Source organism: Heliangelus exortis, chromosome 8, assembly GCF_036169615.1.
Source record: "Heliangelus exortis chromosome 8, bHelExo1.hap1, whole genome shotgun sequence".
Taxonomy (NCBI): domain Eukaryota; kingdom Metazoa; phylum Chordata; class Aves; order Apodiformes; family Trochilidae; genus Heliangelus; species Heliangelus exortis.
Window position 1 is genome coordinate 25,150,581 of NC_092429.1, and position 23,242 is coordinate 25,173,822.

The window sequence follows — 23,242 nt, forward strand, 5'->3', positions numbered from 1 at the left end:
TGAAAAACTGCTTTAAGTTTTAAATTTTTCTTGAGAGTTTATACTCTCTGCATCTGCGTGATTCACCGGCAAACTTCAGTCTGGACGAGCTGATGTGGAGGAAGAAACCAGCACTTTTGAAATCCTCAAATTTGGAGCTGTAGGTTGGGTCAAAAGGAGTCAAATTTATAGGTGTTTAATATGTTCAGAGATTCTGGACAGGATAAAGGTCACATCTAAGGTCTGAGTGGCCTGTGGATGGGAGCATGGACATGAATCAAGACAGCAAGGGTGTGACTGTGCCCCAGGAGCCAAGTCCAGTCCTGATCAGCCAGGGTGTTTGCTCCATGCACCCATGTGAAGTGGGAAGGGGAAAAGAAGGCGACAGCCTGTGGCAAAAAAGCTGAGGAAGGGAGGGAAAAAGTGTCCTCTGGGCATAGCATTGCTGGGCAGTGACATTCCCCTCATCCAAAGTGTGGAAGCACAGCAGTGACTGTGTCACAGGGATGAGCAATGCATGAAGTGTAACCTAGCATCTCTTTTTTCTAAGAGTAGCATTCCTTGCAGTTTATGACAGGTTTTTAAAATGTAGCCACAGAATAAAAACCTGTTCAGAAACCAGTCCTTCACAGAGCAAAATGATGGATATTTTGCAGTTCACTTTTAAAAAAATATTATGTTTAAACTTTTTTTTCTTTAGCTGTCCCTCCCCTCAGCCTTCCAGAATCTTAATAATTGAAGCTTGGAGAAATCTGCAAAATAGCTACAAGCTCCATTTAACACTTCTTTACTTTTTTCTTATATCACAATAACATAAGGTTCATTAAATACCCCATGAATTTTGTTATAGAGTTGTTTCAAATACCTTGCCCTTGCTAAAGGCTATTCTTATTATTGTGCTAGTCCTCCCCCCCCCCCTCTTTTTCTTTTCTCTCCAAAATATGTTTTTATTTTTATTAAGTTCACTGATAATTATGTCTATCTCAAGAATGCATTAAAGGTAATATTGACCCCTGTTGATCCTTAATTGAATACATACACTTTTTAAGTTTTCTAAGCCACTGGCAATACTAAATGTTTGCAGTGGGGGACTTCCTAAGCAAAATTATTAAAAAAAAAAAATAAGATAGAACAAGAATACTTAGAGCTCAAACTTTTTCCACCTGGTTCCGTATTTATTTCTGTTGGGTTTACTTGTATATAAAATGAAGTCTGTGTATTTTAGTGAAGGCAAAAAGTAACTTCAAGATTCTGGAGGAGAAGGCAGTGCACAGTAAGAGCTACGTTGCTTAAGTATTACATGAAATTAATGCTGAATAGAGAAGTGGTGGCACAAATGCACTGCAAACAATGAAAGATTTTAGAATCCCAGAATGATTTGTGTTGGAAGGGACAAGCAAAGTTCATCTAGTTCAACCCTTCTGCCATGGGCTGGGACATCTGTGACTGGGTAAGGTTGCTGAAAGCTTGTGGAAAGGTGTTCCAGCCTTGTGACCATTTTTGTGGCCTTCTTCTGGACCTGCTCTAATAGGTCTTGTAGTGGAGACCCTAGAACCAGACATGGCACTGCAGATGGGGTCTCATGAGAAGGGATGGAGCAGGGTGGCAGAATCCTCTCCCTTGACCTGCTGTTCAGGCTTCTTTTGATGCAGCCCAAGCTTTCTGGGCTCTGAGCACACATTGCTGCCTCATGTCCAACTTGAAACCTACCAGTATCCCACATCCCTCTCTTCAGGGATGTTCTCCATCCCTTCATCCCAGGCTGTAGCCCCTGATCCCAGTGCAGAACCTTGCACTCACCTCTTGACCCTCCTAATGTTTTCATGGGCCCATTCCTCATGGGCTTGCTAGGGTCCCTCTGGATGATATCCCTTCCCTCTTCTGCCTCATCTGTGCCACTCAGCTTGGCATTACCTGTGTTTTTCTGCAGGTTTGTTCAAATTGTTATGAATTACTGCCATATTGCAGTGTTCTGAAAATATGGAAAACAAGGAAAAAATACACTAATAATTGTTCATTTCAGCCAAGATTTATTATCATATCTCAGGAAGCAAATATTGCATATTTTTCATATAAATTTATACTGATGGATACATCTGATAATTACCACCTTTATACAGCCCAAATAAGTCTGATCTACTTCCAGGGGATGAGTCCTAGCCTGGCCACGCAACTTAAAATGAACCTTCAGTGAGCTGGAATGAATAGAGTTGTACTTTTTTTCAATTCTGCCTATATATAATGCCAAAAGTCCTCTTTTTGTTACAGTGCATTTTTCTTGGTGCTTGCCAATTCTCAGATGCATGCTGGTCAGAGCTGCCAACAATGACCAAAATATTTCCTTTTTGAAACACGTGTATACAACATTTGGGCATTTCTAAGTGGTTTAGGAATATATTCTTCATGCTTTGGGAAATGGTTTCTTGCATCTAATTCTAATTGTTCTGTTTTTCCAAGGCTGTGTAATGTCGTTCAGGATTTAGAGTCACATCTGTGTCTATGTCTGAGAGCTATACTGGTTCATTGTTCTGGGACCACTTGTTAAAGCTATTGAGCCATGATGCTAAAGCCATTCTTTTGTCCAGACAAGAACTTTTCCTATTCTAAAATGTGGAAATTGTTAAGAATCCCAATGACAGACTGATCCTGGAGTCATAGGCTATTTTATGTAAATAAGATACTACAGCCTATGTCAGTAGGGTTAGTTTTTAGAAGGACCATCCATATTTCTAAAGATATACATAAAATTATTTTGATTATTGATGACAAATGTTTAGAAATTAAATGCATAGACATCTTACTGTTCCTTTTTGCTTTTATTGATTTGACACATCTTCAGGGGCATGCTGAAACTCTTCAGCTTTCTACACTTACAAAAAGCAGAAAGCTTAAGAAAAAAACCACAATTAATTAATTTAAAAATATACTCAACAAAAAATCTTACTTGTTCCTTGAACTTTGCCACTGATTGCAGAATCATTTTGAGGTTCATTAAGAATAAATTGTAAACATTCTGTCAGCAGCAGAAAAAAGAGACACAGTCCCCCCCTTCCAATTTAGAACGAAGAATAAAAGAACAAGTAACCATCTGGAATCTTCAGCATATGATGGCAGAGTTTCATGGAATCATAGAAGTCTTTGGGACTGGAATCTTCTTGTTCCAACCCCCCAGAATGGGCAGGGACACCTCCCACTAGACCAGGTTATTCCAAGCCCCATCCAACCTGGCCTTGAACACTTCCAGGGATGGGGCAGCCACAGCTTCTGGGCAACCTGTTCCATGTTCTCATTACCCTCACAGAGAAAAACTTCCTCCTAATGTCTCACCTAAATATTCCCTCTTCCAGCTTAAAGCCATTACCCCCTGTCTTCTTACTCCACATCCTTGTAAAATCCCTCCCCAGATTTCTTATACTTAGCTTTATTCTTGTTATAAGAAGGCATTATTTATTAAGAAGAAATTATGTAGGACCCCTAGGATATAAAGTTATATTTTCCATTCATTGCTACTAAGTTTAGCAGCTGACAGAAGATGTGTTATTCAATCTGGCTTGGAAGGGGAAATCAGGAAAAAAAATTTATATTACATGTAACTCAAGTAAAAAAACGCAAATTTAAAACCCCACAGAACATAAATATGAGTGCCATATTTCTCAAGGCAATCTACAATGGATGAGCAGTTTCCCACAATGCATGAATTTAATTTACAGAAAAATTTTCTATAAATTCTCTTCAAAGCCAGGAAAAATTCTGGGTGTATATATATTTTCTTCTGAAATTTGATCTGCTAACTACACAAGATCTTGGTCATTTTGTATTGTGTAGTAAAACTCCAGGTGATTTAAACAATGCAAGACCAAAATGAAATTGAATCTATCTATAAAGATTGCCATTGGTGTTTTCTAGGGGCTCCACCATATGACATGAGAAGCCTTGGGTGGCTGTTGAACAGAATGTGCTCATTGTTTATTGCTGTTAAAGAAGAGAATCAGGGCCTTGCTTTCTCAGAACTACTGCTTTGTATTCTATCTGAGGATTTTGATCAGCTCTATGAAAAAAGAACACAGCTGGACAGCTGGAGATGTTTTTGTGAATTTATCTCTCTAAGATTGACTCCTTTTTAAAGTTATAACATGAGAGAAGATGGAACTTGTTGCTGCGGGGATTTTTTTTTTTTTTTCTTTTTGTTCTGCCTGTGAACATGAAAGTGCCTCGTTTACATCATGTACACTTCTGGAATTTCTATGTACTCCTTTTTTCTATTTTATTTTTAAAATAAAATATCTGAGTAGCTCATGCCATCCTTTCTTTTCATTTGGGGATATAAAACTTCCAGTGCCCATCTCAAAGAGCTATGAAAGATGAGTGTGTAGTTTAAAGGGACACCAAAAGTTGCTGCTATTTTTTTGTAAATAAGCCTATAAAATAAGGCATCATATCTCTACCATAAATACCGTCCTTGGCTCTACATACTAGGAAAATGGTAATTATTTAATTGGGTACAGATTTCTGTCCAAAGGTAGTTTTCTAAGTACCCTGAGTACTCACAGGCCTTGTAAGTAAAAATTGCCTTAATAAGTAAAGAGGTGCTAATTCAAACTATGCCCACTGAGACACATAATTTTATTCATTATCTTCTTTCAGTATCTGCATTTTATCATGTACCATACAAGTTATTATCTAGTCTTCCGGAGGTGTAAGAGTCAGTAACAAATCTCAGTGCTCTGGAGAAACTCCAAAAGGAGAAACCAAGATGCTCTTGCATCAAACAGTACTAATTTTCTACAAATATTTGTTTTGAACAATATATCTGAATGCTGTATTCTCATTGGCAATGAAGCCCCTTCCCACCATAAAGCATCTTTCATTGCCTTTATGTTGATTTTAAATTCAGACTTACATTGCTAGTGGAACAGTCAATGATGGCCTCTCACATTCAGTTAAACCCCAGTGCTTTGTTTTGTTTTGCAAAATCATAATCTGTGTAAGCTTAACTGTGAAACAAAATATATTTTAAAATGTATTATTTAAATGGCAATATCATTGTATATTGAGTCTATATCAGCTTGCATTTAAATCCTTTTTAATGTAAACCCTTTGAAATACAGAATAATATGTCTCAAAGTGAATCAAGAAGTGATTATTTGATGATCCAGAGAATTTAGTTATCCACATTCAGCAAAGGAGATAGCATTTACTCATATTAAAATATCCATTACTTGACACTATTAATATACTATTAGTTGTTGTTTGCTTTTTTCTTTTGTTTTTCTTCTAGTCAACACCCCCAATTATAATTTCCAGGATTAGAGCAGTTCCTGACCTACAGCTACTATTGAATAAGGCTGAGAATTTGAGGTATCTTGGCAATCATAAGTAACATGACAGAAACAGGTTTTAGAATAGAATAGAACAGAACAAAGAGAATAATTTCAGTTGGAAGAGACCTGCAAAGATCATCTAGTCCAGCTGACTGAACACTCAGGGCTTACCAAAAATTAAGCATCTTATTATGGCCATTGCCCAAATGTTTCTTAAACACTGATACATCTGGGGCATCAAACACCTCTCCAGGAAGCCTGTTCCAGGGTTTCACCATGCTCTTGGTAACAAAATGCCTCCCACTATCAATTCTGAGCCTCCCTTGACACAGTTTTGAACCATTCCTATGCATCTTGTCACTAGTTCTCAGGAAGAAGACCTCAACAACTCCCTCTCCATGTCCCCTCCTTCGGGAGCTGCAGAGAGCCATGGGGAATTCCATCATCTTTCCTTTCTCCAAATTAGACAAGCTCAGGCTCCTCACAGGTCCCTTCCAGCCCTGTCACCAGCTCTACTGTCCTCCTCTGAATGCATTAGAGGATCTTCACATCCTTCCTAAAGTGAACTCACTGAACTGTATAAATACAAGAACTTAACTCATGCCAATGAAAAGCTATATTGCTACCTTTAAAATATCAAAGTTTTAAACCTTTAACATTTAAAAAATCAGAGTTTCTCTGATTTGTGCTAAGAGCAGCTCAACACAAGCATCTTTAGGTGCAGATTTATTTGGGAGTGCAGATGGGAAGATTTGTTTGCATAGTTAAAAACCCATTATATAAAAAGCAGCTGCTTGTAACTGCCTAGGGTGAAAATACTGTTTGGTATCCTAATAAATTATTCCAATTGAACTTCGACCAGAAAGGTCTTTTCAGTGGTAAGAATCAAGATGTGGATGTGCATCTGCATCTTTAGAGCACCAGTTCCCAGCCCTCAATGTTGCCCACATTACACAAAGAAAACTCCATGGGCCACATCAATTTTCATTTTTCTTGTGAAGAATATACTGAGTTCTGTTTCTGTGTTGTTTGAGTTACTTTCATTACATTGCATATGAATATAATAACTATACATCTTATTTTTATAATCTGATAAAAACTAACCAAAAGGACTCCATTTAATGAAAAGTTTTAATGATACCTAAATTATCCTTTCTTGTGGGTATCTATGCTATATTATGTTCTCTTATTAGATGCTATATTATGTTCTTCTATTAGCTAGCACTAATACTTGCAATGACATTAGCTGTGCTTAAGATCTTTTGCCTGTACTCTTACTTGAAGAAAAATATTATAATCCAATCAAAGTGTTTGGCCTTTGTGGAACAAAAAGGGAAAAACACAGTTGCCAAACACTAAAAGGCAGTTCGTAAGCAAGGATGAAACCTACACACAGGACCATATGAATTTTCAAACCAAGAATGCCAGGAGGAGACAAGGCATTTGCATTCTGTGTGAAGTGAAGAGGTTTTATTTCAGTCCCTACTGATGCATACAAACCGTAGCAGTGCTGTGCCTCATGCAGAGTTCTGGTGCTGTCATTGCCTTTTCAGAAAATCTTGTAAAATGACAATCTGTTATTCCCAGGAATTTTGGCAATTGTGTTGTAAATAGCAATGCATAATTTTTTGTAATAAAACTTTCAAAAATGAACCTAATTTCAGGTCATGCAATAAACACCAAGTTTACTCTATACTTATCTCAAAGCTGCAAGAAAATATATCAATTTTTCAGTGAACATGAAATGAGTTTCAAAGTTTATGGGCTTTTGCTCATTTTCCTCCAACTTTACTGGGGACAAATATGTGATTTGGAGTGAAAATTACAACATGATGTCTTTTCATAATCTCAGTCCTAAAACGAAAACTAAATTTGGTTATTGCAGGTAATGTCCCTGACTCAGGAAATACATACTATGTGAACAGAAGCCAAAATGTAAGTCATAGCATCTCCTCTGCAAACCTTCAGAGCTCACTTGCTCTTTGCTTTAGTCACAGAACAGCTGTGTGGGAATTCTTGGCACCCATGAGCACTCCATTTTCATTCCATCTCAACATTTGAGAGCAGAAACCTCTTAAGACAGTCCTGTAACACTAATTTAGAATAATAACCAAGTCTCCTGGGGGATGGCACTGTGGGGAGTGGAAGAATGCAGCATTTTAGTGTCACAGCTTTGGTGTAACGAAGAGCACTACCAAAAAAAAAAAAAAAAATCTATAGCATCATTTTTCCTTCTCCTGTAAATAAATAGCAAGACCTACTTCATTAAGTTGAGTAGGGAATAGCACTGAAGTGTATCTTTGTATGCTGCAGAAGAGGTGGTGATGTGTTCAAAAGGTCAAGATTTTGAAGCAGGGCTCAGTGTTGAAGAGAATGTGCTCAATAGAAATCTTTAATATTTTTAATTTTACCTGTCTAAAGCTTTAAAAATGCCCACTCATTTCTGTTGGAAGTGACTTGTTATTTTTAATAAAAATACTTAAATTTATCAGTTTAGGTGCCTATGACTAAAGAGAGACTAGTAGAGTAACTGTTAGGCTATGTCAGTTAAGAAGAGTAAAAAGAATGGAAAACTGGTCTTGATTTTTGCTTAGTTTTGAAATTTTGGGGAAAACTCTTTTTAATTGTAAAGTAATGCATATTCTGACAACTGCTTTGATCCTTGTCTAAGCAATTGAGTTTCTACATAGTGTAAGAGAAAATAACTGTTTTACCAGATGTAAGAACTGTATCATATGTCTGCATCTAGTGCAAGGCATGTGGAAACTTGTACCTGTCTGTATAGAGGTTCAACTTTTTGGCTGTGTGGGACTTTAGAGGCCGTGTCCTCAAGTCTGTTCAAGCCTAATGGTCTAATTATTTTTAATTTGTCTTACATGTTTTCTCAGTAAGTTACAGTTACTAATTACCTTTTTTTAGAAAGCAGGAAAAAAAGGACTACTCAGATTAGCAGCTCTGTCTTCTTCAACAGTGCAAGAACAGTTTAGCAATATCCTTATTTGTTTAGTAAGCAGAGCAAAGTGTATACATAGAAAAAAATTAACATTTGGTACTGTTTTCAAATCTGCTTTCACAGATCTTCATTGACAAAACTAATTTGGGAGTTTGATGTTTCTGTAGTAATAGCTTCTTCAGTTTTCAGTTCTCAAACTTTTGGTACTATATTGGGTACAGTTTGACAGTTTTGTACAGTACACAGAAGAAAAAGAAGCTTGGATAAATGTTATCACCTATGTGTTTATGTTTGTGCGTTTGAGGTAACACTGTACATACCTGGAAAACTGACTCATTATTTCAGTATTTCCTTTTAGCCAGCAATATTTGAGAATAAATTCTTTGTTTGTTTTTTTAACTTCTTTTTCTAATGTAATGTTTATTCACTAGCAAACCCAGAATGGCATCAATCGCAGCAATAACAATTTTCACAGATCATTCTGAAACACGACATTAAGTACATCAAGATCCATTGCTGAATGAAGGATCATTTGTAATAGTTGCTGTTATTTGTTCATTATTGTAATGTTCTGTAAAAGTTAAACATTACAGACTGAAAGCATTTGGAAACAGAGTTAACATTAAATACTCTCCAATCTTCTTTAAAATACAAGACAATCCTGGGATATTCAACCTTCTTACATTTTTCTTTAAATACATTTTCAGTGAAGAGCTTCAATTTATTTCCCTTAACCTCTGTGATATGCAGAAACCTGATTAAAGTCTATTGCCTTTGCTTTAGAGATAATGGGTTGCACTTAAGAAAGAGCATGGCCTCTGCCAAAGGGCTCTAAAGAGAAAAAAAGGTTCTGAAGTACATAGGCATTGATGTCTTGATGGGAAAATACTTTATGTTATTTCCTTAAATCAGGTCTTTGGCCACAAATCTGGCAGATATGAATTCTAAATATCTAAAAAGCATATGTTTATAATATTTGTTAACCACATGCAGACTCGGGGCACCCATTTCAATAAGGCATTGAGTGGTGAGTACTAATGAAGCATTGAACTTTAATAAAACTTGCTTGAATAGGTTTCACAGAGGTTTCAGAGAAAACACAGACAGATTTTAAATAGTTTTTGTAATGTAACAAGTGATCAGTGAAATCCTTCAACCACACTGAATTGCCTGGTGTTCTGTGTTCATCTGTGGTCTGAAGAAGGAAGTGAGGAGTAGTCTGCTGATGTTACCATATTAATGCAGAGTAGTAAAACCTTCTGTTCCAGCCCAATGGAGATGGCTGTTGCTGTTCTCCTTTGCAGGTCTGACCAGGATGAAGGAAGAACACGTAATCCAGAGGGAAACATGCTCAGACATGCACACACATGCATGGATACAGGCCCAGAAGACTGTTCCTAGGAAAACAGACCAATATCCGAGTCTCATCAGTTGCTCACACCCAGATCTGGCACTGAGACCTCTTCCTCCCTCCCCACATAGAAAGTGAGGGCATATAGATGATAAATAGGGATTGGATGTAACAAGAAAACAGGGCAGATGGCAATGATGAGGAGCAGGGCTCAGCTGGACAACCACATTGACCTGTACCTGCCCACATGGCACCAGGCCCTCGCATCCCTCTTCTCTCCATTTCCCCATGCTTTGCCTTCCTCTCACTGACTCTCATCTCTCCCTTTCTCCACCCATATTAGTCCTTTTATTGCTTTTTCCTCTTTGATCTCACTTTTGGGAAACTGAAATCTGGTATTTCAATGGAGATCCTGGACTTAGGTGGTATCATTGGTCCAGTTACCCAGCAGCTGTTTGCCTTGCAAGATTTCACACCTGAAGGGTCCCAGTGTTCCCCTCTGATGATCTGAGAAGCCTGACTGTTGGTCCCATGCATAGTCCCCCTCTACTACCTGTAGTATCTGCCCATCCCTCATGGTGCACCTTGTAACTCCTGAGTGTTTCTCTCCCTGTGCTCCCTGACGTGCCCAGCAATTTCTCATGTCAGCTGCAGTAGTTTCCCATGTCCTGCTCTGTTAGGTAAAAATCAGTCCAGGGCACAGCATTTGCTTTCATAACTTAACAGTTAATTAAATTAATATTTAATGCCAACACATTAAACTGAAAGACAGGAAATTCCCTTCTTGGAAAGCTGAAGTAAAACTAGAAGAATGAGAAGACTTGACAAAGACATTGAATGATATTCATAGACAAAAATTAAAGACATTACCCTCTTCAGCTAGAAAGTGAAAATGGAAAATAAAAGAAAAAAAGAAGGAATATTCTAGGATAGAAAAGTCAGATAAAAGTAGTTCTCTTGATACAAGAACAGGGAGCATTGGGTAAAACTATTAGTAAGCAGATTGAAAGAAGGCACAAGGAGATACCTTTTAAGGGAAAAATACCACAAAAACATTTGGTGCTATTTCAGGAGCTGGCTATGTCAGAATTTGCACAATCTGCTTGCAGAGGCTGCTTGTGAGCTGGCCTACAAGAAGGAGTGAACATCTGTGTCCTGTGGGTGGTCTAAAGTCCAAGGATTTTTACAGATCTCTTGCGATATTATGAGAAGGAAAATATTGTCATGCTGGGTGGCATTTGAGATTCGTTAGAATAATTCAGAGATAAATGAGTATTTTTTAGCTATATGACCAAGGAAAGAAAGCATCTCTTCAGGTGACAAATGCTGTAATGGACCTGAATGCCCAAAACCGTGGGCTTCCCAACACTCCTTCTTCTGCTACCTCCAGTCCCAATGGGCACCTATTGCAGCCAAAACCATCAAGTGCAAGATGTTTAATAATTTCACTGTCTTCATCAGCAATGGACTAAAATGTTCTGTTTTAATCAGAAAAGTGGGTTATCCTAACTGCAACTGGAACTGCATAGGGTTAGAGCTGTTTTAAGTTGGATTCATCATTTTTCATCAAATATAAATCAGAGCATGACTCATCTATTTTTGCTTGTCCTTAAGGGGGGAGGTAGAGATGAACTCTCTGCATTTAAAATTTCCTGTTCCTCCTTACAAATTTGACCAAAAGAACATATCCATCCCTATTGACTCAGCCTTTTTGCTCAGGAACCTTACAAAGTGAAAAACATTGATCATCAGGAATGAAGCCTGACAATAAAACACAGAAATTAATCTGAGCATGCTGTGAGAGGATAGTTAGCTTTCTGAGACCAGAAAAAAGAAATGTTCCTACTGCTGTTATCTGTAAAACTGAGAGCTATTAGTGATTTCCAGCAATATGAATGTCTCCAAAATAGTTTCTGTCATCTGAAATAACTCTTAGGGAAAGAGGGGTGTACTGATGTGACAAAGTGTTGGTGAAAAACTATACTACCTGCTTCAGATTCCAAAATAAGCTTGGAAGAAGTTCCTGAAGAATTTTAATGAGACCAAATTTCTGTAGCTGAAAATATAATAGTATTGATCACTTGCTTCTAGTTTAGTCCAATGTGTGTGTCCTACATAAGTTCTTTGGGAAAGAGGACCTCTGTGAGTTTGTAGCTGCTATAACACAGCTATTTAGAAAATGAAGCCAGAGGCTTGTTGAGGGTTCTCTAGATTCAGTGGCATGAATACTGCTTTCTATAACTAAAACTACTTTAAATTACCAGACATTATGAGCCTTCCCAGTAACATTATAGGAGGCATTTCCTAAGCGTGTTACAGAGACAGAAAATATTGTGTTGTGGATTGGCTGTAGATCAAGGTTTTAATCTGTGAGTTTGACTTTCCCTTGCCTTTCATGGGGATGTTAGGTGACATTAAGGAAACATGAATTTGACCAATGGGTCATAAAATCCTTTTGGGTGGCTGGTCAGCTTCCATCTAGGTTCCATCTAAGCATATGATGGTATAACAAGGGCTTTGACAAGGGCTTTGAATTTTGCACAGAAGAACTATCAAGTATTTTTTATTCTGGTGTTAAGACAAATAGAAATTTTGTGCATTTTTTTAAATTGAATTGGACTCATGCCAAACACCTGATTCTCATAGATTCTTTTTTCCTAATGAAAAGAAGTAGGCCTCAAATGCTGCTGGCATATTAAGCTGGGAAAAAAAAAATACTAACTGAGCTCAGATGAAAAAATTCTTGATAATTTCAAAATATAGGGTGTTTTATGGATTTAAATTTATGTATTTTATTGCAGCATTATAACATTATGTGAGTATAATTTATTATTTTATTGTGATATTATGGTAATATCTGTGTTAATATTTAGACCATTTTAAAAGCATTTCATTTGCAATTATTCAGTCTGTACTCTACCATTTCAGATTTTTTACTTTCTTTCACCTTAGACAAGTCATCAGTATCTCCAAAAAGGCTTTTGGAGGCATCGCTGATGAGATGTAGAAATTATAGTCATGTCTCTTTGTATAAACTCATGGTAAAATCCTTTACCAATGTGTATCTAAGTTTCTTATTTACCCCATAATTTTTGGTTTTTCTCTTTTCTCTTTTTTCTCTTTTTGGTCTTTCTCTGTGTGTCTGGTCCCCTTTAATCCTGGACTTTGTTATCCTATGACTTTATTCATGAAAAATAATGACTGACACTATGGGGCAATTTATTCACATGACACAAAAGGAATTTTTCTTTATTTATACAAACACTGCATGAAAATAATAACTTCTTACTTAGTGTAACCAAGTAGGTTTTGTTGAAAGAAGTTCAAGATCTTTCTTAGCTGCAGATATGGGAAAATGTTATCAAATTCTCTTCCACCTCAACAGTTTAATTCTGGATCAGCTGATTATTGATTATACTTTCCATTTTTATAATTCTTCATGTTTAAATCTAAATGCAGTAAATGCCTTTCTCTCTCAACCTTCACCTTCACTGAAAGTAATCAGTCAAATTAAACAGCACCAAAATTAGTTTGTCCATTTGTGGGTGCAGTCTTTTCTATGTAAATTTTCATGTTCCTGTGCTAAATGGCTGTTTCTGAGACACCTAAGTTCAATTAATTACTTTAAGTTTTTTCATTGACTAGTGAGGTAAACAAAATGAAGCTTTCTAAAACTCCTGGGTTTATCCGAATGGAAAAATAGCTTTTAAATTAAGACAGCAGATGAGAACTTACCTTTTGATCTTTGAAACCACTCATCATTTTGAAGAAAAGGAAGCTGAAATGTGAGGGAAAACAGTTTATTTCTTTATCAAGGAGTTTAGATCCTCAAAAGAGCACCACTCACATTGAGTAGAGCTTTTTAATTAAGTTCAGTAAACAAATGCTAAATCTTTCTGTGCAAGTATTTATATTCAGTGAGCAGCACTTTTGTTTCCTTTGTTAAACATTGATTAATATCACAGACATCTCCTGTGCAACATTTTAGGAAGATCATTAAATCTGATTTTTGAGTCTGGGAGCAGCACACGGAGCCACAACAACCACTGCAGTGTTCTCAGGCTTCCTCTTCAGGGATTTCTGGGTGGTGCTGGGGGTGAGAATTGGGTGGTGCTGAGCAAGATGAGAGCTTTGCTTAGTGCTGGCTGCATAGAAAGAGCCTGCACTTTCTCCACTGTTTTCATTTGGATTCATCATTTTTAATCAAATATAAATCAGAGCATGACTCATTTATTTTTGCTTGTCCTTAAGGGGGGTGGTAGAGATAAGCTCTCTGCATTTGAAATTTCCTATTCCTCCATGCAAATTTGACCAAAAGAACATATCCATCCCTATTTACTCAGCCTTTTTGCTCAGGAACCTTACAAAGTGAAAAACATTGATCATCAGGAATGGAGGCTGACAATAAAATACAGAAATTAATCTGAGCATGCTGTGAGAGTATAGTTAGCATAGATTAGAGGTAGCATGCTGTTAGAGGATAGTTGAAGGTCTTGCAGCTCCGTGACATGCCAGGAGTTGTGGCTCACATGAGCTGGAGACACAGATGTCCTTAGCATGACACCGACCTTGATCATGTCTCAAGAGACCTTGACATCGTCCTGAGAGAGAATGTGGGTTTCCAGGTCTTGGCTTTAGGGTTTGCTGTCTGGTTTGATAAAGTGCAGGTTCATCCTTGGAAGGTGTGTTCTGGTCAAGATGCTGAGGCACCAGGGGAAGGAGCTGTGAGAATTGGTGGGTGCCAGGCAGAATCAACAAGGACATCAACAGCTCCTTTGCAGAAATGCAGCAGGGCCAGGAACCTAAACCCTGTGTTGCTTAGAATGAGGAATGCAAGAGACACTTGGCAAGGGAAAACTTCCTACCCTTGATAACACACATGAATCTCTCCTTCCTTACCTCTAGTTCTGTGCTGCCAGTGGAGGGACCTTGAGAGCATCAGGAGTGACCACAAAGTTTGGGGGATGAAGGTCAAGGCTGTGGTATGTCCTGGTTTGGGCCAGGATAAAGATAAGCTCCTTGATTACCTTGAGATAAAGGATATCTCCTTGATTACCTTGAGATAAAGGTATCTCCTTGATCCTCCTCAGACAGGGAAAGGGTTTGAGGAGGAGCAGGTGAATTCCACTGCTTGATGACTGCTTCTGCTGCCCCACCAAAACTGTTGAGGAAAAGATACCCCTCTGATGGATGAACAGGGATACACCTGTGTTACTCAGTTTAATTGCTGGGCCAGAGTTAAACCGTGACAGATTTATGGGTTGGAAACTAAACTAAACATATTTAATGAAACAGTAATGATAAATAGGAAAAATTGCTAAATATATACAAATATACAGGAAAATTGATGCCACGTTCCTCCCTCCCTTTTCCCCCAATGACTCTCACATCACCACCGAGGCTGCAGGGCAGCTCTGGGAAAGTCCAGGCTGGAATCCTGGAGTCAGCAGCAGTTGGGAGCTGGAGGCAGGAACACAGGGATCCAGGCTGGCATGGATCAGGACCACAGGCAGAGGAATGGATGGAATTCTCCCAGGATGCCAAAGCAAACAGGGACAGGTGAAGAAAGGGAAGCAGGCAAGGCAGGAAGGGCAGGAAGCCGGAAGTTGGAAAATTAGCTTGACCCTTGTGATCCCCTCAGATTTATACTGAGTATGAGGTGTATGGGATGGGATACTCTGTTTGGTCAATTCTGGCATCTATCTTGTCTGTTCCTCCCCAAAGGAGGGCTGCAGGTGGGACTTCCTTATTCCTTCTGGAGGGTAAAATGTTCCTCAGAGCTGAGCAGCGGCCTTGGCTCTGCACACCAGTCTCTGGCTGTAACTATAAACATTGAGTGTGATCAGTCCCAGAAGCAGACACTGACTGAGAAACTTGCTGTTAATATCAGCAATTGCAGCTACTTACAAGAGACTTAGCTGAATGCAAAAGTACAGGACAGAAAAATCACCTTTATCCTGGCCCAAACCAGGACAACCTGTTGTATCACCTCTCTCCTTAATAGCCACTGCACTGGAATGGAAATCTTATTCTAGATACAGAATTTTATCATTGATATTGAAAATCCTGCCAGCATTCACAATAGCTGTTAAGTAAGGATGTGTTTCCCCATATGCAGGACCTATAAAGCTTCAGCTTTTAAACAACTATATTAGTATGTTTCCTATTAATATTAAACTACGTTTCTGGATTTTTTAATTGCCCTTTCTGATTCACATCTCTTTAGTCATTATTAACATTAGGCAGCAAAGTGGACTTGGGAATAATATTTTAGGAATTGTTTGCTCATACTTCTACATCATTTAAAAAGGTCTGTTTGCTCATGCTTGCTTGACAAAGTATTGAATTCAAACATGGAAATTCACTTGTTTGAAAAGAAGCATAGGCCAGAATATACTCCCATAAGGGTTCTGTTAAACAAAACAAAACAAAACAAAATTGAATTAAATTAAATTTAAATTAATAAAACAAAATGTCCTCATCTAGATTAGAAGCTTGCATGCTATTTTCTCTCTTTCTGTTATTCTCCTAATTGGAATTTGTTCTCTTATGTTTTAGATTTCTAAAATATTTTGTGCACAGGTCAAAACAAAATTAAATACAATCAAAACCCATCAATCATCATTGATTACTACTGCCTATTCCTTTTCTTTTACAAATAACTGTTAGGGAATCAATATTCATTTGTGAATTTTAAAACTCTAGTGCCTCCACTTAAAAGTAACAACCTTTCATTAGGAAAACCTTAATTTTAGTTGCTGGTGTGTTGGGGTTTTTTTGTTTTGTTTTGTTTTTTGTTCTGGTTTGGTTTGGTTTATTAGAAGCTTTTTTGATTATAAATGTCAGGACATTCTTTTGGGAAAAGAAATACCTGAAGTGAACAGTATATAATGATTTGATTCTGGTAATCTTTCATGAAGTTTTCCTTTTAATGTAGCCAAAAAATGCCATTCAAAATAAGAAGAAATTAAATCATTATATATATTACATTTTTTTTTCACATGAACACTTTCTTTACAGAAAACAAGCAAACAAACAAACAAACGCTCAAATAAATTAATTTGTTCCACTGTGATATTTTTACCAAGGGAAATTATTTGCAAAATCACCACCAAGAACTAATCCAGTGGTTTGCTTGATCCTATGCTTCATTCTTAATCTTGTTTTTCTTAGAAGTGCTCATGAAGTGCTGTGTGCAGATAAACTCTTAGATGCTATCCAGTAGGAATCTCAGGTCTTCAGTTTGTTTCTCTTCAAACTAAAAATGGCATTTTTATCTGATCAGTGCTGGGAGATGGTCAAGATAAAGTTTACAGTGAGTGCAATTGAGTGACTAATTCTACTTTTTCCCCCCAAAAATTAGGCTTCTTTCTTTTTTTTCCCATTTTTGTTGGGACAGACAGACAGATATCTGCCCTGGAAGAACCTGCTGAGCTACAATTCCATTCAGATCATCTCTTACCAAAACACCATGCAAGTTAAACTTTCAACTTGCTTGTATAACTACTTAATCCTTTTAACATGCACACATTTTAAAAATTTCCTTCTCTTTAATTATCAAATTCATCACTGTTTAAAGATGGATTTTTATTTTTTTCATGCTGCAAGAATAACACATGTAGAGTTTATTTGGGAAGCAGGATGGGTTACTGCAGGTGCATAACAATTTCTTTTCTAAGATTTCTATTCTCCAACATTCACATAATTCCCAAATCACCCCTGGCTCTGCTCCTTCAGGCCAGTTAGGACCAGCATCATAAGACCAGGGGACCAGGGTGTTTACATCCAGCTTCTCAATGTGTCCAATCCCAGCTGGTGGCCTGGTCCTTAAATTTAATGATCCCACTGCAGGATCTGACACTAAAAAGCTGTCAGAAAAGGCTGAGTGGATATTTCTCAAGAGGATTTACTGTTTTCAATATGTCACCAGCTGTCTATCTGGGTCACTATCACTGTCTAGTGTCCTCCTCCAAAATGTGTTACATGGGTTTAAAATTGTAAACAGTTTAGTGCATCTGTTTCTTTTTAGCACATCCCTAAATCATGGCAGATACAGCCCAGAGTTTTTGGGCAAGCTTCAGCACTGTAGTTATCACTGCTTTGTTTTTCTTCAAGTACACACCAGAATCTTCTAGGGACAGATTAAGTCGAGATATCACCTACATCAGAAGTGTTTTCAGAAGGACTTCACCCCATCTCACTTATATTCTGCACAGTTACAGGAAGTTTTCATGTCAAGCTGCTTATAACATTTGCTTTTTTTCTTTTTCTTTAATTTTTCTTATGCCAATGGAAATTGCCAATGGAAAAATTTATTGTTCTTGCAGTCTAAAGCAGGATTGGAGGAAGAGGGAATTGCTTTCCTTCCACACAAATACCTTTAGTATTAACAGGAAAAACAGGTAAATTCTAGGACATTAAATCGACCCTTTAGGTTGGGTTTTGAGGCCTATTCCAGTGTAACTAACAAGACACTTCCTTTCTTTAATGGGATAGGAATTGCCAGGGCCACGTAGAGATATAACAATTTTCGAGTTTGATGCAAGTTTTGCATGTAAGTCTTGGCTCACATGCAACAAGCCCAACAAAATTATAATTACTGCTAATTTAATCTTAGTGTGGAAAGGAACCAGAGACAAAGGGCAGATTGCAGCTAATGCCTCATGAGACTCTCCTCTCCACCAGCCCCTTTAGCCCGCCCTGGATCTCTGTCCCAGACTGTGCTGGCTGCTCTTCCAAGATGGATGCTCCTCCAAGATGGATTGACAAAGAAAAAGAATATTCTAACTTCTAGTTCAGTGTGCAAGAAAAATATCAGAGACAGTATGGACTGAAGTATATGCCCTGCTCAGGAAAGGGAAAGAAATATTAATCCTCATACCTGGGACACAGAGGAGAGGTTTAACAATCTAATCTCAAATAAACAACACATTGACTTATTCTTTTTAAATCTTGCAAGTCTGTCAAGTGTCAGGACAGTTTAACTTGAATTAAAATCTTATATTCTACTTACTCTTTAGTTTATTTATCTCTTCATTTTAATTCAGAAATTGCAGAGTATATATATAGTTTTCAAGAACACAGGGAATGGATTGAAGACTTGGTTTTGTCTGTCTAAATTTTTTCTACCTCATTTTAGTTTCAGAAGGCTGGGTTTGTTTGGGGTTTTTTTCATCTGTTTTTTTCTCTTTTTCTTTTTTTTTTTTCCCTCCTTTTTTCCCTTTTTTTTTTTTTCCACCATGCTGGCCTGTTTTAGAAGGGTCTATGAAGGAAGCCTCTGATTCTCCTTTTGATTCTCCTTTAATTCTCCTTTTTAAATGAGGAACAGTCCTGAAAAGCCTAGCAAATCTTCATACATATGTGTTGTTACAGTTTCATTATATCCTGTAAAAATCATGGAGATTGCTTCACAATTACAAGATTTTATAGATATATAATTGAAAATTGTTTGTACAGAAATCATGTGTAAATATTTCAGCTGATGGAATTTTCAGTAGTTGGTTTACCTATTAACAGGGAGTTTCCAATAGATAGCCTGTAATTCAACTGGATTTGTGAAGTTAAGATTATTTTTATACAGGACTGACAAATTTAGACCTTGCATAAAATTCTAAATTTTAATGTTAAAATGTGTCTGCTGCCACATTTTCAAATATATAAATTATTTGGGTGAATATCTTCATTGCTCTTACTTTGCACTGTAGACCAATACCAATTATTTCAGCTTGAATGTCTTAGGAAGAGTTCTTCATAAATTTAGTCTAGAAAAAAACTATAGACAGAAAAAATGATCTACTTTTCCAGCATGAGTAATGGGAGAAATTCTAAAAGGAGAATAAAAGGCTAAAATTATCAGTCAGGTCCAGAAATGTGATACACTAAAACTTAGACAACTCCAAGCATGTGACCTGACCTCAACTTCATCCCTGCACTGAAAAATGAGGTCTCTCTTTTCCTAGTTCCTTCTTGAATTCCTTAATTTCTCATACCCCCTTCTCAGCATTAAACCAAACATAATTTGTCTTCCTTAAAGGAAAAGCAGTGACAATATTTAGTCAGATTATACATCAGGTAAATGGATAAAACTGGAAATTTGGCTCCTGTTTCCTGGCATAAGACTTTATTTGCTGAGCAGCTTATTTTCAAAAAAAAAAAAACTTTGAACATACTTAATGGGAACTTTCTTTCATACAAACATGTCTCTTATCCACTAAGATTTCTTCTCTGACAGGGAAGTTGTTTGTCAAGATCTGGGACTGATAATGGTTTTTTGTTTTATATTAATAGTTAATATGTAGTAATGAGCTCCTGAAGAAATATCATTTTTATTTGTATACTCATGAAAAAAGTGCACTGAGAAATTCAAATGTACTCGCTAAAAACGGCCATAAGTTGAAAAAGACAAACAATTAAATTTGTCTTTTGAAGAAAAGAACTGTGAAAGACTGACAGATGCCATAAAATGGTTTTGTTGTCAACTGCTGGCAACATACAGTGATGTTAATATTTGATTAGTGCTGCTTGATGTTTCCCCTATGACTATCAGTAATAAATTCCATTATCCTGAAAGAATTAAGAAATAAAAATAATGAGTTTGACTTTATTAAACCATAACAACAGACCAGGCTGTTGTTGCCAAGACTTCGTATATAATCACTGTTTCAAAGCACGCATCCTGGGAGACTGAAGATATGAGAAGTTTGATGAAGGCTGAGCAGCCAATCCAGTTTTGATGAGGTACAATAAAAGGAAGGAATGAAAAGAGCAAAAAGCTACCAGATATGAGAACATGAAATTATCAGAGTCCACAACTCTCTAATGGGTTCATTAGCCATTCCATGTGTGGGCATTTAGTGTTTAACACCAAATTTGCTTCTTTGAAGCTATTTAACTTTACAAAGGGTTCAGAGTGACACAAAACAAACCCCACTTGGGAGATTTGTGGGTCCCTCAGTTGACTTCAGGAGTTGCTCTGAACAGAGCTGGGGACCAGCTATAAAGTAATCAGCAAGAGCACAGATGATGCCCAAGGGACCCCACCACTGATTTCTGTACAGAGCCACTTATGGAGCTCCAGTGATGTGAGAGGCTTCTAAAACTTACTATGTTATCTATTAAAGCTTTGCAATATTCAGCATGTGAAGTGATTTGATAAAGATGAAGGTCACTAATGGAATATCATAGGTCCTGGGGTCATAAACAGAGCAATTTTCTCTTTCTTAATAGGCTGGTAAAAAGAACTTAACAGCCATAAAATTTAAGTGGTACAAAACCAGACAAAGGAGAGAAGGTAAAGGGAAGCATTATAAGAAACAGCTGTAATTTCAGAGATGTGCACTTGTGGTGAGAACAGACTGGAAACATCACTCAATATGTAGACTTTATGACTTTTATGATTTTGGGGGGAGGAAAATGTGAGGTAGGATACTAGAGAAGGAAAAATCTAAGAAATTAATTATAGTAACTTTTTTCCTATGTAGTATAAAATGCTAAGAGAAATTTAAAGAGTTACTAAAGTGAAAACCTGTAAATTATGTAGCTGTTGCCCACAATATGTTCTATCTTGCTGTTGGCAGCAATTTTGGAATTATTTGAGGATATACAATTAAATATGTAAATAATGTTAAATGCATTGCCATTAGAATTGAAGGTTGTCTTAACCAAAGTATGCTTAAAGAAATATTTTTTGACCAAACAATAACCTTGTTGTTGAACTTGTCATAAAAGATAGTTCAGGGTGATTAAATCACCAGAGGTGGGAAGACACAGGGGAGACCCTGCGCTGAGGAGATTAAAGCAGAGAGCTGGAGGTGAACACGATTATTCAAATGAGAGCAGCGTAAAGAAAGAAGCAACAATATGCAGGCGAAGAGGTAATGCTATTTTTCAGTGTGAAGAAGATGATATGAATTTCTAGTCTGGGTTAAAAATCAATTATATGTGTCATTTTACATTCATAGTATTTGAGAGATATTACTGTAATCCCATTTTTCCTGCCTCTTTTCCACAAATGAGGCTCAGACATGCCCAGCGTACTAAAACTTTTATTTAAATGTTATTTTCTTCCATCTCAATGCTGGACCTGATGGCCTTACATCTAGCTCAGTGATACACGAAGGTGTGAGGGACATAGACTCTTTAATCCATGCCACTGATTTCAGCTTGTCAGATGACAGGAGGAGCAGGGCTGTGCCCACTCAAACACCTCAACTGCTAAAATGTTAAGAAATTAGAATGCAAAGTCTGTCTTCCTCTCTTGAACTGGAAAGGAGAATCTTCTAAGTTATTCTATACTTTATGTATATACTTTATATATAGTATATATATATTATATAGTGTATATATACACACACTATATACTATATACTGTATACTATATATATACTATACCATATACTATATACTATATACTATATCGTATATATATACACACACCATATACCACATATATATACCATATACCATATATACCATATATACCATATATATACACACCATATATATACACTATATATATACCATCTATATATATACCATATATATAGTATAGTATATAACATATATAGTATACAGTATATATACTATATATACTTTATATACTATATACTATCTAGTATAAAGTATATATAGTATATATGGTATATATTATATACTATATAGTATAGTATATTTTGTGTATATATATAGTATGTTATAGTATATATAGTATATACGTGTATATTTATACTTTATATACTATATACTGTATACTATATACTATATAGTATATGTTATAGTATATATATATACTATATATAGTATATATATGTATAGTATATATATAAGTATGTATAGTATATATAGTATATATAATATACTATATATTATATTATATAGTACTATAAGTATATATATACTATAAGTATATATTTACTATATATAGTATATATTTAAAGTATAGGATATATATATTATATATATAGTCTATAGTATATATACTATATATAATATAAATATATATGTATATACTTTATATATGTGTATATATATATATATATTGTGTGGCCTTTCCTTCGACTGAGCTTTTTTTAGTAATCTACAGTAACATTTGATATGGTTAAGTGGCTGTGGCCTTAAATAGTTTTATTTCAGCCCTACCAGTACAACATGCAGTGCAAGTCAGGGTAGGTTGGCACAGTGTGACAAATAACAGACCTCTGTGTAAACTGGGATGGGGAAGATGGCTTTGCCACTGTGACACTACAGCTTCAGGTCAATGAAATGGAGGAAGAACATGTAAATTTGTAAACCCATGAATAAGAAGGGAAAAAACATCACCACCACCATCAGACCTCCTCCCAGAGGAGAGCTTCATATTGTGATCATAACCTCCATGTCCCATTGCATCCACCAAGAGTTGCAAACATGAGAGGCTACTGGAAGGGTAAACATGACACCAGAAAAAAGAGAAAGATACCATAAAGTTTTTACCTATCAATTTTAACTGTACTAATAATCCATATACAGTATTGCAATTGAACATTGGATAAGAGCTGCTGAAGTTTGTTTAGGCAATCTAAGCATTAATTGGACTGACCATCATTCTTTAGTTCTACAAATAAAATTTATATAATTTGATGTAACAATATTTTGAATTCT

The 23,242-nt window shown here is 36.5% G+C and overlaps 1 long non-coding RNA gene across 1 annotated transcript; it reads right to left on the reverse strand.

Annotated features, from left to right (window-relative positions):
- Positions 1–1,092: 1,092 nt before the first annotated feature.
- Positions 1,093–3,040, reverse strand: LOC139798756 (uncharacterized). The gene is made up of 2 exons (XR_011726963.1): positions 2,924–3,040; positions 1,093–1,951 (listed from the first exon to the last, which is right to left on the reverse strand). It is a non-coding gene; the product is annotated as an uncharacterized lncRNA (long non-coding RNA).
- Positions 3,041–23,242: the final 20,202 nt, after the last annotated feature.